Below are 16,451 nucleotides of genomic sequence, written 5' to 3' on the forward strand. Positions count from 1 at the left end.
AGCAGCAAAGGACTCCTAAGAATAGCTGCCCTGACAAGCCAGCACAGATTTATCCTATGATATAGGATGGCAGTGTCACTGTGCACCATTTGATCATGAGAAGATGTAAATGCCCTTGTCCCTCGTCCAAGTAAGTGTTCTCCTTTCTGGATGCAAGGATTTGTAAATATCATCATCATGCCACCATCTTGCTCTTCAGAATAAAAGTGCACATAACACACTTGGGGGAAGTATTTAATTGGTAAATGGCAAAAGTGCATTTGGACACAATCCTAAAAGCGGCAAGAAGTAGAATGTCACTCAGGAGGGCCAATTTGTCATTGTACTGACAGCCAGATTTTTAAAAATTCAGTCACAGAGAGCGGAACTTAAAAATAGATGAGTGGTTTAAAGCACAGGATGGATTCTAGAAAATGATCATCTGTGTCCAGTCTAACTCATAGAAATAAATCTTTAAGAGATTATGGAAAAAATGGGGGGGGGCAATGATTTAGGTCCATCAGCTGTGTCTAACGAGATCAACACACCTGAACCACTGGAAAAAGTCCTTAAGCTCCCTAGGAATAGAGGGTCCATAAAATCTTCGGACTTCAGTCTAGGGCTAAAAACATTCTCCAAATCAACAACATCCTGAAACTAAAGACTAGAAGAACATTTCAGATGCAACAACGCATCACAGAATTCAATTGTATGTCATATTGAAATACAAACTATAGGACACTGAATCCCAGTTTTCCTTTTAAAATGCTCATTGGCTCAACAAAGTTGTATTGAATTCGGATTGGGTACAAAGCACTGGGGATCCAAATATGATTAAGACATGGCCAGTCTCTAAGCTGATGGTATACAATGGAAGGCATGCACCCACAAGTGGTAAGGGCACAGTGTGCTAAGAGCTGTGATAACAGCCCACCCAGATAAGTACAGACTCTGAGCTCCAAATGCCATGAAAGGTAACAGCCCAATTGGAGGCAGTAGCATCTTTTAATTAAGGGTCAAGATCTGTGGTGAATTCAAATAGTGCTTTCTTCTTACTGGGTGCTACCATTTCTAGAGGTGACATTTTTTTTTTCTAGACAGAAGTAAAAACAGGAAAAAAACAAAAAAACAAAAAGCAGTGGGAGTTTAGAAAAGCAATCCAAGTTCAACACAAAGGTCTTGTGGAAAGGAGGACAGGCTTGACATGATTCAGGGTGGAAAAGTCCAGACATCTAGGGCACCGAACATAAAAGGAGATACACCAGAGGGTGTCCAAGCCCAGGAGACAGTGGTGTCGGTGGGGGTGGGGGCACTGTTGAAATACAAAGAGAGGAAAGTGGCAGCCTGGGATGGCCTCAAAGCTCCTGAGGAGGCAATTGAATTTGAAATTTATTATGAGTTTGATCAAAACTACACTGGAAGAAGATCAGGTTATTCAGTTTAAGCATTCTTATTGAGGTATAGTCCCTGTTTTTAAACAAGTATCTGTTGTTTTCATTTCCTAGGGCTGCCATAGCAAAGTACCATGAACTGGGAAAGTTCTTGTCTCACAGCTGGGGGGGCTGAAATCTGAAATTAAGTGACGACAATTGTTTCCTTCTGAGTACGATGAGGGAAGGGTCCATTCCAGGCCCCTCTTCTTGGCTTGTGCGTGGCCATCTTCACGTTCATATGGCATTCTCCCTATCTGGCGTGTCTTTATCCACATTTCCCCTTTTCATAAGGACAACAGTCAAGTGGAATAAGGCCCATTCTAATGACGTCATTGAAACTTGATACCTCTGTAAAGACCCCACCAAAAACGTAAAATCTTAATTGAGCCTTCTTTTCCACTAATTCAGAGTTCTTCCTTTATTCTTTGAGGTTTACCACAGCTATACAGACTGCCCACACACACCATCTCTCACTTCTCTGTCAGTTCGTGCTGGTTTCTACAAGAAGGCCGAGGCCAATCTTAGGGACATGTGGCCTCATTTCCGCCACCCTGCACCTCCTGCATTGAGGACTGAGGCAGAATCTGCCTCAACGTGTTGCTGTTTGGTTCTAGTGATGATCGCACTCTATTTCACCTCTACTCCCAGCTGTATTCTACCAATACCGTCAAAAACCACTGAGAATACAGTCCCTGATTTTCTCTTCTGTGCTACTTTTGAGTGAAATTCTTTGCTTTTCCATAAATAGTTCAGAGCCTAATGCCACCTGCCTATTTCTTCAAAAATGGTTCTCTCCAGGGGGACTTGAGCACAGCTATCAGTCAACTCAGACTGACTTAGAAGCAAGTCAGAGCAAGACTTTGACTTAGAAGCAAGGGACCAAACAAAGGCAACATTTCCCCAACAGTACCATCTTCTATCCCACTGTGCCTGTGGAAGTCAGCTCACTTTCTCCCTTGAATCTAAGACTAAAACCGCACCCAATGTCCAGTCTTGTAACATCTCAATTTGCAACCTGACAGTCAAACCAAACAAATCCCAACTTGTCTTCTCCACTTCAAACGCCAGACGATGTTTAACCCCATATCTGCCAATGTAAATTTTACAATTGGGTATTTGGTCAGCTGCTACATTCAGCAAGCAGGACACACAGGGCGTAACTTAACACAAGGTTATTCTTTAACCTTGCTACCTATTCTAATCTGCTCTGGGGGACTAGCTCTTTGCTCACTACTGGATGAAATGAGAGCAGGCCCCTTGGCTTCTCTGGTCATTCTGAGATAAAGGAAAAGTCCTCTGGTCACATCAAGTCACAAAAAGGTTCACTTCTATGCAGCAATGTCCAGTCCTGTGTCCCAGTTAAATCTTCAAATTTCAGTTAAAATCAAATCTTATCCTCTCTCTTAGCTAAGCCTGCTTCAGGCAGAAAGCCTTCAGAAAGAAAGGGGGGGGGGGGTGTCACTGGATTCTCTAATTCTCACCGGTTTCTGACTCTCTGAGACTATCAGTGGGTGGAAGAAAGAAAGGTTAGGGGGCAGAGGAGGTATGATTGAGGGGCACTGCCACAATCTACTGCCAACACTCTGAGCTTCGAGGGTCTCTCTCTCTCACACAAGGGGACACTTCCTGGGTTCTGGAAAAAATACCCCATTTTGGGGATTCCCACCTGCAGTTTCTTTGCTGTGGTTACTCATAACCCCCTTTCCCACAAATGGTGGCCCTCCCGGAGCACACCTAGTCTCCTTCTGCCAAGGTCTTCTGCCCTGTCCCTCTGAATGGCCCCTGGGTAACATCAGCTCCTCCTGGTAGTGTTTTGGAGCAAGCATGACAGTGACCCAACACCAGTTCTGTTATGGACAGACCCCACTCCTCGTCCACCAAAACACATTCTTATCCCAAAAACTCAGGCAGTGCAGCTCACTGCCAGCGAGCCATGCCCACATTCCTTGAGCCAGCCACAGCTCCTCACCTTTCAAGTCCTCAGGCATGGATCAGACACCAGTGCAATGTGTCCCTCACACGGTAGAGGACACTCGTGAAGCCATCAGGGCAGTTCCCCTGACATTCCTCTCACTTGACTTGAGGTAGAGGGAAGCACCCTACTTCGCTCCAGCATGTATATGGTTGATGGAATGGCCGCCCAGCACACTGACAATGCCCCCAAGGCAATCCTCCATCAAATCGACAACTCCTCTCTCACCCGGGTGGCCAGGCAAGGGTCATGACAATGACTCTGGGCACCTTCTTCATGAGAGCTGCTTGGGTGGTCAAGCATCTCACTTTGGCATGTGGCAGTGGTTGTCACCCTCCACCTAGGAGCCTCAGCTGATGCGGGACCAGTTCCCTTTCGTCAGTCTTGCACATTAACAATGTTTTTTAATGCCTGGAGTGCAGTTTTCATCATCACATCTTCCTACACATAGTGTTGGTTGTTTTTTTTTTAACTCAACAAATACTTTATCCAAAAGTTATGCCCTATACTCGCCAATACAGCAACTACGTTCTTTGCCTTGCTGAAATAGAGTTTAATCATCATCACCATAGTCGACATTTCTTTTATTCTTACTAAACCAAGTTCTGTGTCGTATGTATGCAGAAAAATCCAACTGAGGATTTTATTTCCTAGGAGATCAATATGGTTACCAGTGGGTAAGTAACTTGCCCAGTGGCACACAGGAAGCAAGTGGCAAAGCCAATATAGGTCTATTCAACTTCACAGCCAAAGCATCTGACCACAAGCCTCTGCTACATAAGTGGGGAGGTCTATGACAAAGGATAACGGAGAGCATAAGGTGCAGAGTCAGGAGAGTTTCAACGCTTCCTTATCCTAACTGAAAATACCGTGGAGAAGCTAGTTAACTTTAGCCTATTACTTTTCTATAAAATGAGGATACTAATAACTGCCTAAATTAGACATTTGTTGCATTACTCAGTTTCCATCTCCCTTCCCATTCTCAGCAGTGTGGCCTGTATAACACTAACCCCACCCCCACCTCCAGGTGGGCCCTTGGTGTTTAGAGGACAATGTGCATATGCCATTCTCCCGGCCACTTACTGGCCCAGGGAAAGGCTAGGTTTGTTTGGCTGTTTTTAGTCCGTCACAAATCCCAACTGATACACTACACCATAACACTGTTTTGAGGATTAAATGAGATGAAACATGTAAAGCACTTAGCTTAATGCCCGGCAAAAATAAACTTTTATTTACTAACTATTTGACAGGAATGTGGAACGTGGATTGGACTAGACTATGTTAGATTGAGGCGATTATTTAGGAAGCTAATAATAAAGACACACATGAAATGAGAATCAAAAGAGGTGACAATGCCAGGAAACACTGCTAACTGAAATCTTACATTAAGAGTGGGGGTGGAGTCAAGAGTGGGGTAGGGTCGAAATCTTGAGCAATTTTCAAACCTGAGAGAGTAAAACAATACGAGAGAGAGCGTGCACAGTAAGTGGAAGAGGGGCGGGGGGCGGGGCGCAGGCAGAGGATCTGACGTGGGCTCTGCAAAGCGGGCTCTGTGTTAACAGCAGAAAGCCTGATGCAGGGCTTGAACTCACGAACCATGAGATCATGACCTGAACCAAAGTTGGACTCTTAACTGACTGAGCCATCCAGGCGCCCTTATTTGTTTGTTTGTTTTTTAAGTTTATTTATTTATTTTGAGAGAGAGAGAGAAAGAGAGCAGGGGAGGGGCAGAGGGAGAGAGAGAATCCCAAGCAGGTTCCATGCTGTCAGCACAGAGACCCACATAGGGCTCTCACAGACCATGAGATCATGACCTCAGCCAACACCAAGAGTCAGATGCTTGACTGACAGCCACCCAGGTGCTCCTGAATAAGCTGAGTTTAAAGAAGGAATAGGATATTCAGAGAGAAATGGTTTGGGGAGCTTTAGACAGAGGTTGGGGTTAGATAGTGGGTAGCTAGCAAGCTGGTTCTGGGCTAGCTAGAGCGAGGCACGGCCCTGATTTGCAGCGTGTGCCCCACTCTGTGGCATGCATGTTCCCCTCACAGCTGACTTCATGCCACCAATGTGAGGACACTGATCACAGAGAAAGGAGGAGATGTGCCCAACTGGCTCTCATGGGCCAGGATGGCTTCAGCCACCCTTAGTTAGAAATAAAGCTTTCTGCCCAGACTGGCTAAAAACTGGGAGTGAATCGGGGCGCCTGGGTGGCGCAGTCGGTTAAGCGTCCGACTTCAGCCAGGTCACGATCTCGCGGTCCGTGAGTTCGAGCCCCGCATCAGGCTCTGGGCTGATGGCTCAGAGCCTGGAGCCTGTTTCCGATTCTGTGTCTCCCTCTCTCTCTGCTCCTCCCCCGTTCATGCTCTGTCTCTCTCTGTCCCAAAAATAAATAAACGTTGAAAAAAAATATTTAAAAAAAAAAAAAAACTGGGAGTGAATGAAATCATTCAAGAAAGGAGATACTAAAAAAGAAAATTCAGAGGCACCTGAGTGGCTCAGTCGGTTAAGCGTCCGACTTCAGCTCAGGTCATGATCTCACAGTTCGTGAGTTTGAGCCCCACAGTGGGCTCTGTGCTGACAGCTCTGAGCCTGGAGCCTGCTTTGGATTCTGTGTCTCCCTCTCTCTCTCTGTCCCTCCCCACCTCATCCTCTGTCTCCCTCTCAAAAATAAATAAACATTAAAAAAATTTTTTTAAAGAAAAAAACAAAAAGAAAATTCACCTACAAGAGGCTAAGAAAAGAAAGGAGTTTCAGTAAAGAATAAAAGAACAAATGGGCAGAAAACCAGGGGAGTCAGGACAGTGTCCCAGCCAAATGAAGAAACAGCCTCAAAACGAAAGGCCAGCAGGTAGCATCTGAGGCCAGGGCGGTGAAGGCTGACAAAAGGTCCGGTGTGTGACTTTTCAGACTTGCAAGTGCATGGTTCTGGAAAACAGTAGGGGCTCAGGGGTCCTCCTGTAACCTTTTATACATAGTATTTCTGCATATACATCATTTAATTCTTCATATCTTTCTTAATAGAGTTATTAAAGTAATTTTGAAATATTTCAATATCTGAAGAATGTTTGGAATATTTCAGCTCACGGACACTCACAGGTGTTGGTCCCATCTGCCTTTAGGAAAAAATAAATTCATCAGTTACAGTTTAGAGAAAGATGAGTAGGTTTGATACTTTATGGCAAAGGAGATTGTGTACCGAAACAATCATATTAGATCATCTCAGTCTTTCCTATGCCTGGAGTTCATGTACACACTCAACCCTTGTATTCAAAACCTCAGGGATCGGAGCGCTGCCCCAGAAAGGAAACAGCAAACGTAACAGAACGAAGTATTTATGCATATCTGAAAAACTCCGACAGCTCTAAAAAAATAAAATTCTTTCATTGAAGTATTGCTCAGACAAATGGACAATAAGTATTTGGGGGAGTATTTTAGACAGTGCTATAAAAACTAGCAAAAACAACTTAAAAAATAAATCTCTCTGAGCCTCCAGTAAAGGAAGTGACTCATCGCACTCTATGGAATCTACAGAGATGAACCGATGTTCAGGGGAGGCACAGCAAATGCTCATTTCACACACTCCGGTGTAACCACACACGCCCAGTCGGTACAAGACAAGAGACTGAGAAAGAGAACGATCTGAACTGCATGGGAACCTTTCCAGACTCTGAGCGTGTGCCCCTTCAGGGAGCATGAAGGGTGCAGCTCTTTCAAGGGGCCCACCAGGCTGAGCGGAAATTCAGTTTCAAAGGATAGGGTTCGAGGGGTATAAAAACAGCTCCTAAACACAAGCCAACTTCTCTGGCACTCAATCTAAGACAGGAGTCTGCTCCAATGCTGAAGGAAAACCAGCTGGGTCAAACTCGGTGTTAAGTCCTATTGCCTTCCTGGGGTTTTTCGAGAGTAATTTTAGCTAAACTCAAAATCACCTGCAGGAATTGACTTTAGTACCTAACTCCCTTTAAAAAGCAACCCCACTGTGGAGGAAATTCCTATTAAACACTGTGTTTTTTCCAACCACTTTACTGAGCAACCATGGGCTTATTACTTAATCCATCTGGGCCCTCAGTTTCTCCTTTGTAAAATGAGGCCAGCAGAGTAAATGATCATTAATTTCCTTTTTAAATCTAAAACCTCCGTGCCTCTAAGTTTTAAAATAAACTTCAACAGATGGATCATATATTTAATGATTCCAGATGATGAAAAATACACTTCACTACCAGCTTTCGATTTCCTTAAATAATAGTTTCCCTACATTTGAGTGAAATTTATGTAAAATGAGGAATTCTGGAGGTTCCACAATAGCAGCACATAACACAAACATGATAACTCTAGCTGGAGAGACTTTTACAACTAATAATAATTAATTTGTAAAAAGTAATTGTGTTATTGGGGCACCTGGGTGGCTCAGTCGGTTGAGCGTCTGACTCTTCATTTCGGCTCAGGTCATGATCTCGTGGCTCCTGGGATCGAGCCCTGCCTCGAACCCTGAGCTGACAGCATGAAGCCTACTTGGGATTCTTTTTCACCCTCTCTCTCTCTGCCCCTCCCTGCCCCTCCTCACTCTCTCTCTCTCTCTCTCTCAAAATAGATAAACATAAAAAAATTTTGAGTAATTTTATTTGTTTCACAGCTCTCCATTCAGGCAAATAAATCATATGATGAACTAGAAAATTCTAAACTACCTGACAGATGCTGACCTATAACCTTGCTCAAATCAGCAGTTACACTGGGGCATGTGCATACACAGTTCACCTTGTTTATCTCCTTGAAATAGCTCAGGAATGACAGGGTTTGGTAGCTAAGTGAACAGAAAAAAAAAATGGCTGTCACAGAGCTCAAAACTAAAAATTTAATGTCCTCCAGATGTTCGCTGAATTCTTACGGCTTTCCTTTTTGCATGGAACGCTTCACCCTATCAAAAATATGCCACAGACTTACACTTTAAAAAATCTATCTATTTGGACACTTTAAAAATGTATACAAATATTTAAAACCCTATCATTAACTTAATGCAAATTCTCACTTGGAAATTTCAAGGGTTTTTTTACTCTTACAGTAATATATTTGTGTCCAATATTATAGGTTAGTGCTATAATTACAGTCCCCAAAACAACTGTATATATTTTTATGGAGTAAAAAGATGATCGATCATTCTTTGATCCATCAACAATTTTATACCAGCACTTGGTCACAGATGTCTAGTAATTATGGTGTGAATATAAAGGTAGTACATTTTAGAACGGCAGACAGATATTCTTCATGCCAAACTACCCACAACTTTCAGATAAACCCCTATCACTGCTTAGAACAGCAGATGCGTATTTTTGGAAGCAAGACAATAAGGACAAAAAAGAATGAGGGTATAAAGCAGTAAGCACACTGAATTCAGGGAATAAATTCATTTCTATTTAAACACATACCTCTTTCCATATTGAAGAGAGAATCCATAGGTACAGAAACAGGAAGCAAAAGGCCAATATATTATGTGATAATTGAAAAAAAAATAACTGGAATGACAGCTCCTTAACTATGATCTTAAATACAGATATTTAAAAAAATTTTTTTTCAACGTTTATTTATTTTTGGGACAGAGAGAGAGACAGAGCATGAATGGGGGAGGGGCAGAGAGAGAGGGAGACACAGAATCGGAAACAGGCTCCAGGCTCTGAGCCATCAGCCCAGAGCCCGACGCGGGGCTCGAACTCACGGACCGCGAGATCGTGACCTGGCTGAAGTCGGACGCTTAACCGACTGCGCCACCCAGGCGCCCCCTTAAATACAGATATTTTAAAAATTCTTTCAGATGCCTGGTATAGAGTAAACGCCTAATATCGTTGAACAAATGAATGAGTGAATGAAAGCAAAAATAATCTGAATAAAATTTTGAGGAGAAAACTATATAAATGGAATAAATCTCCAGTAAAAAAGTACTCACTTTTCTGCCATGACTGCCCTAGCCTAAAACCTACTCTTCAGTGAAATTCAGTAATCTGCATGAATAAGGCAGCACAGACAGCTGGGTGAGGTGCTCAGGATACAATGTGCACAGGACACAGTGAAGGAGCTAAGAGTGCAACTGAAGGCACAGACATGGAAAAAGGCAAATTACAACACACAGTAACTGGCACTGAAACACTGATATGAAAAAGTTCCTAAGGAAGCAGCAAAAGAGACCAACTGCCTGCAATAGTTCTAGGGTACAGTGTGGAGTGGGTGACTTCTGAATCTTATGTAAAAGGATACACAGGGGCACCTGGCTGGCTTAGTTGGTTAAGCATCCAACTCTTGATTTCACCTCAGGTCATGATCTCACAGTTCATGAGATCAAGCCCCATATTGGGCTCTGAGCCAGCAGCGTGGAGCCTACTTGGGATTCTCTCTCTCCCTCTCCCTCTCTCTCTGCCCCTCCCCCGCTTGCACATGCTCATTCTCTCTCTCTCTCTCTCTCTCTCTCTCTCTCTCTCTCTCACACACACACACACACACACACACACACACAAAACAAACATTTAAAAAATAAAAGAAATTCTTTAAAAGAAAATTTAAAAGAGGATTCACACAAGTCAGCCAGGCAAAAAAGGGATAGGACAGGAGGTGCAATCCTCAAGTAAAGCTGACATAAACCCTTCATGAGAAAGAGACGTACATACGAAATTCTCACCCCCCAGAATGATGTTTTCTCATGTAAGTACCAAAAAAAAAAAAAAAAAAAAAAAAAAAAATCCTATTTGATGATAAGTATAAATATCACCATCTTAGTGAGGCACCTTCTATACCTTCCCGGTCCCTGAACCCATCTCAGGCATTAAACCATGCTCTCGTGGCCTCTGTAATATTGTCCCGAACACGCAGAACCATTCCTCTTTCTCACCCCACCAAAAGGCGAGCAGATTCATGTTTGTATCCCAGTGCCTAGTGGCAGACAAGTAGCAGACTCTCCACAAAGCCTGTGGGTGGGGTGGCGGCTACCTCCTACAAAGCAACTACCTTTGGGTACGCTTCACAGATGTCATCTTGTTTCACCTTCCCTGCAAATGTATATGGCTGATATTATTCCCATTTTTACATAAGAGACTGAGGCTCAGAATGGTGAAATAACTCCCAAACACCAACTAAACAGCTGAGCCAGAACTTGAATCCAGACCCATCCCACACCCCTACTCCAAAACCATCCTTTTTGCCACTCTACTACTGCTGGACTCTACCCAGTTCAAGCTCTAGATATAACTACGGAGTTAGTGTTGTTCTTCTAATGATTTTATGAACTACAGTAAATTGAGAAAAATGTGATCGATTAACTGCTAAGTTTTTATGCAGGAAAAGAAAATTCAGGCTTTCTCAATGAGCATGCATATACTGGGAGTTTTACAATTCATATTTTAAATTAAAACACACACACACAAAACAGGACTTAGAGGAAGAATTCTCTCGTGTCACCATTGAATCCAACTTATGACACTCTGGTCCCTACCACTTAGACTGAAAATCTGAGATGCTTTTCATAGTTCCTCTGCTGTCCATATGAAGTACATACATTTGTAAAGAAAGCCTATATTTACTCAAAAATTCACTTTTTTTTTTTTTTTAATTTTTTTTCAACGTTTATTTTATTTTTGGGACAGAGAGAGACACAGCATCAACAGGGGAGGGGCAGAGAGAGAGGGAGACACAGAATCGGAAACAGGCTCCAGGCTCCGAGCCATCAGCCCAGAGCCTGACGCGGGGCTCAAACCCACGGACCGCGAGATCGTGACCTGGCTGAAGTCGGACGCTTAACCGACTGCGCCATCCAGGCGCCCCTACTCAAAAATTCAACAGTAATGTCAGTCAGACCGTGGGAAACAACTGTCAGAAATTAATATAATGACTTTGATAGTTATCACAGCTCTACTCTAACTCAAAGACTGCCAGTGTAAGACTGGTCTAAAATAAAGATAAAGGTGCCTGGGTGGCTCAGTCAGTTAGGTGTCCAACTATTGGTTTCGGTTCAGGTCATGATCTCATAGTTCTGTGAATTCAAGCCCCGCATTGTACTCTGTGCTGTGGTGTGGAGCCTGCTTGGGATTCTCTCTCTCCCCCGCTCTCTCTCTGCCCCTCCCACACCCGTGCTGTCTCTGTCTCTCTGAAAAGTAAACTTTAAAGAAATAAATAAATAAAATAAAAATAAAGATAAAGATAAAAATAAATGGTGCAGGGGTGCCCGGGTGGCTCAGTCAGTTGAGCGTCCAACTTCAGCTCAGGTCATGATCTCACAGTTTGTGGGTTTGAGCCCTGCATGAGGCTCTGGACTGACAGCTCAGAGCCTGGAACCTGCTTCGGATTCTGTGTCTCCCTCTCTCTGCCTTCCCCTGCTTGTGCTCTATCTCTGTCTCAAAAATAAATTAACATTAAAAAAATTTTTAATTAAAAAAATAATAAATGTGCAAAATGAATGAGAGAACACGTAACAGGGAAAACCCACTGGAGAAAATGACAAGAAGAGTTCAGGTATACCTGGTACCTTTTATCATTATCTACATTAACAATAAAAAAAGAAAGGAATATTCTTTGGTTTGGCACATCAACAAGAATTTGAAGTTAAATTTGAAACTTCTGTTTGCTTCCACTTATCTTAGAATGCAACTTTTGCTGTGTGTGCATGTGTGTTTTGTAAGAAAATCAAACCTCATGAACTCCAGTGCTGCTGATTCAGATCAGTCTCTTGTTTTAATCCTTATTGTCTACTTAATAAATTGTTGTTTTAAGCCACTAAGTTTTCTGGTGGCTTTTTATGAAGAATAAAAAACTGGAAAAATCCCTGTCTATAAAAAACCCACAACAATAATAACAATGACTAATATGGGAAAGGGGGTTTAAAACAAGCTGGAATTTCTTTTTTCTTTTTTTCTTTTTTTCTTTTTTTTTGTTTTAGAGAGAGAGAGAGAGAGAGCACGCGAGCAGGGGAGGGGCAGAGGGAGAGGGAGAGAGAGACTTTTATTTTTTTATTTAAAAATTTTTTTTTTCAACGTTTATTTATTTTTGGGACAGAGAGAGACAGAGCATGAACGGGGGAGGAGCAGAGAGAGAGGGAGACACAGAATCGGAAACAGGCTCCAGGCTCTGAGCCGTCAGCCCAGAGCCTGACGCGGGGCTCGAACTCCCGGACCGCGAGATCGTGACCTGGCTGAAGTCGGACGCTTAACCGACTGCGCCACCCAGGCGCCCCGAGAGAGACTTTTAAACAGGCTCCACACCCAACGTGAAGCCCAATGTGGGGCTCGACTTCACAACCGTGGATCATGACCTAAGCTGAAATCAAGAGCTGGACTCTCAGGGGCGCCTGGGTGGCTCAGTCGGTTGAGCATCTGACTCCGGCTCAGGTCATGATCACACAGTTTGTGGGTTTGAGCCCCGACATTGGCTCTGTGCTGACAGCTTGGAGCCTGGAGCCTGCTTCAGATGTGTCCCCCTTTTTCTACCCCTCCCCCGCTTGTGTGCACTCCCTCTCTCTCTCCCCCAAAAATAAAATAAATGCTAAAAAAACAAAGAGTTGGACACTTAACCAAGCCACCCAGGCACCCCAAAACAGGCTAGAATTAAATGTTGCCGATAGTAAAAGAAAAGATGGAGAAGGAAGTGATTGCAAATGAGTATGTTCTAAGATCTTTGTACAGCTTGAGAGATGTGTGAAGACACGGATTCATTTTAACCTTTAACTCAATAATACATGACAAAAATTCTAAGGATAACTGCTAACAGACTAGACCTAGAATGTTTAACTTCCAAGCAAATAAAATGAGGAAAAATGTGGATGATAGGGAGCAAATAAAAGTCATCATTTCAATGGAAGGCACAAAAACAGGTTGAAAAAAAATAACTACCAAAAAGCACGTAATACAGAACATATAGTAAGACATGGAAATACGTCCAAATATATCAAAAAATAACAGCAAATGTTAAAACACTAAATGCACCAATTTTAAAAGGTGGTCACTCAGATCGGATTAAAAATCATAAAACCATAGATGATTCACAGCAGATATATCTGAGGCATCCCAAAGAATGGCTCAAAGGAAATCAGTGGCAAAAGACACATCAAGCAAAAACTAACCAAAGGAAGCTGATGTAGCAATTGATAACAGACTTTAAGAGAGATATCTGGATAAAAAGATGACATTAGAAATGTATTTTCTTACTGATGTGCCCATTAGTCCTTAGAAAAGCATGAAAAGACAATTCAAACAAACATTATAAAAATAGTATGTGTGGGAAGCAATTATTTTGTGAGTTTGTAATGGGTTTTATCAGAATGAAGAATTTCTAAACCTCATGCCAACGCCATCTTAACTCCATCACAAAATACAATCATTTCACATTTACTCATTATAGCACCTATATAAGTATCCTTTAAGGAAAAGTGACACAAGTTACATGAGGGGGGAAAAAAACACCTCAGATAACTTTCCTAGAATAACCAGATAAAAAATAAAAACCGCCTCACCATCTCAGTACGTAGACAGAAGAATGCCTATTTCAAGTATGGCTTTCTTCCAGTACGTTAGGGAATAAAATATACTAAAACTTCTTTGGATACACTGAGCCATCCATCTTTTTAAAGCCTGCCTACTATCCAGGGAACTCTTCCATAACCAGTTTAAAAACATGGAATTCTCTGCAAACCAAATCTGTAACATGCATATTCTAAGAAAGATCTGTGATGGTCTGCGATGCCAATGCAATGCTGTGAATTCAGATTCTAACTATTGTACATCCATAGTTCAGGTACTGTCCTTGGTCCTGCTCTGGGTGTGCTTCTCATTCAGTCTCCTGAACACTTTATAAAGTATATATACCAGAGTATGACACTTCCTAAATCCCCAGCATCTATTCTTCCAGACCATGCAAGAATAGATGTCTTAGGCTCTGAAATAGACTAGAGGACCAGACATGTTGTTAGCAAGACACATCTACCATGGCAGAGACACTGACTGCTCACTACATGGCCAAGGGCTTCTCCCCATTTCCCAGTCTCTATGCAGTTAGGCAGATCATGGGGCTACTGCTGAATGTGGACCCTGAGCTGAAGTGAAATGTATCACCTTGGGGCCAAGACTGTAAGAGCTGGTATGGGGGTCTCCAGTGCTCTCTTCCCTGAACACTTGCCTGGAGAGGCCTCCTGTTACAAATGGTGTCATGACAAGATAGCAGATCCTTTAAGAATCCAATATGGCAAAAGTCAAGAGGATGCTGAGCCTGCATGCCTTAATGACAGTACAAAGTAAACCCCCTGCCAATCCATGCTGGACACGTAGCATTAGCAAGAAATCATCTTTTGTTCTGTTAAGTCACTGAGAATTCAGGGTTAGCTCATTTGCACAGCATAATCTGACTGAGGCTGACTAGTACAACTAGGTAACAAAAGTAATTTAGAGTTAAGTTGTTCCAAAAACCACTTCATGTTCAAAGCTCTTAGTTTCTAAAAGCATTTTCTAAAATGCAAACACATGACCTGAAACAACTTTTCTTTGGCAGCAATCATGCCAAAATACCAAAGAGCTTAAGAACAGTCACTCTTCGCTATGTTGGATAGCTATTCTGGAAACTAAATACTTCATACATAAATTCTTTGTTCCATTTGATTGAATTTTGGATTAAACTGCAGCTTTCCCATCACCTTTAAAAGCATGTTGGTTTAGAACCTACGTGATGCTCACATTAAAACCCTGTATTATTTGGTATTGAAATTTTAAACGCTTTATGTAATTTCTAGAACTCTGATTCAAAGGACTGGGTTTTGGTTTTCGTAAGCAGAAGCGGCCTGGTATGTCACTTTAATCCAGAAATCTCTTCTTGTGGATTCAACCAGTGGATAATTTTGCAGTGCAGCTTCGGACCACCAGGAAAATGATTAACAGTAGCTAAAAGGATGATAGTTTGCAATTAGCAGGGCCTTACAAAAAGCCCAGGCACCTTGCTGAGCACTTTATACATAGTATCTTATTTCTTACCATACTGGTACTTTTCCTTTTTCTTTTCTTTTTCTTTCTTTCTTTCTTTTTTTTTTTTTTTTGTTACAGATGAGGACAGGAGGTTGAAAAATATTACATATTTCACTCAAGCTAGTAAATGTATTTGAATTTACTAGTCTGTCTGATTGCAGAGTCTGTGTTCTTAACCACTGATAACCCCAGAGTTTCTCATAGTATGCTCTGGGTGATAATCTTGGTGGTGCACAGACAAAAGTTATTTTTTTTTAACAGTTAATGTATGTTGGAAAGAAATATAACTAACACAGAAAACCTGTCCCAGACCTTACTACTTAAAACAAAGTCAGGGTAGATAACCGGTTTTTTGTTTGTTTGCTTGTGTGTTTGTTTGTTTTAATCAGATGGTTTAAAGAAAAACATTAATAGTACAGGGGATAATCCAATATGGCAAAACTCAAGAAGGTGCTGAGTAAATAACTAAAGGGTGGAAAACACTGGACTCCATTTTGCAACACAGGGGGGAAAATGAAGACTGAGACACAAGACACTTAAGTTCCAGCCTTGACCGCTCCCAACTAGCTGTATGGCTCACCGCTCTGAACCTTAGTTTTTTATCTATAAAATACCAGTTTCAATTTTGGGATCTTAAAGGTCTAAAATACATACTCTAAATGCCTTGGTTAACTATTACAATCCTACTTTTTTTTTACCATCCAAATGCAAAGAAATATGGAAAATATCATAATACATAAGCCATAATACTTTTTAAGGTAGAGTAAAATACATTTGTCGTGCCACTCACCTTTGAAGATATAATCAGCATGCAGACACTGAGGGTGGTCCAGAGAAATGCTGGCAAACTATTTGTTCCTGGTCTATGGCAAGACAAGCTTGAGCCAGAATATGAAATACCTACATCAATAAGCCCATTAATTCATTTAATTTTTTATTAGTGACATTTTCTCAATGAAGGATGCAGGGCATTGATTTACATTCTAGAAACAACTTCTTATCTAGTCACAGATAAATCGCAGACTCGCACTTTGAGAAGCATTGGTGCACAGCACACCATATACTTCTAGTTTTCATAAGGAGCGT

At 42.0% G+C, this 16,451-nt stretch overlaps 1 protein-coding gene and 1 long non-coding RNA gene across 6 annotated transcripts in view; one reads left to right on the plus strand and one right to left on the minus strand.

The window, feature by feature from the left end:
• The window catches only part of HECW2 (HECT, C2 and WW domain containing E3 ubiquitin protein ligase 2), a 369,345-nt gene that overhangs the window by 211,769 nt on the left and 141,125 nt on the right, over positions 1-16,451 (minus strand). The window lies entirely within an intron of this gene.
• LOC147578607 (uncharacterized) lies at positions 7-2,118 on the plus strand. Its single transcript, XR_015255409.1, has 2 exons — positions 7-130; positions 1,843-2,118. It is a non-coding gene; the product is annotated as an uncharacterized LOC147578607 (long non-coding RNA).

This window comes from Puma concolor, chromosome C1 (genome assembly GCF_028749965.1).
Source record: "Puma concolor isolate L17-30 chromosome C1, mPumCon1.1.hap2, whole genome shotgun sequence".
Classification (NCBI taxonomy): domain Eukaryota; kingdom Metazoa; phylum Chordata; class Mammalia; order Carnivora; family Felidae; genus Puma; species Puma concolor.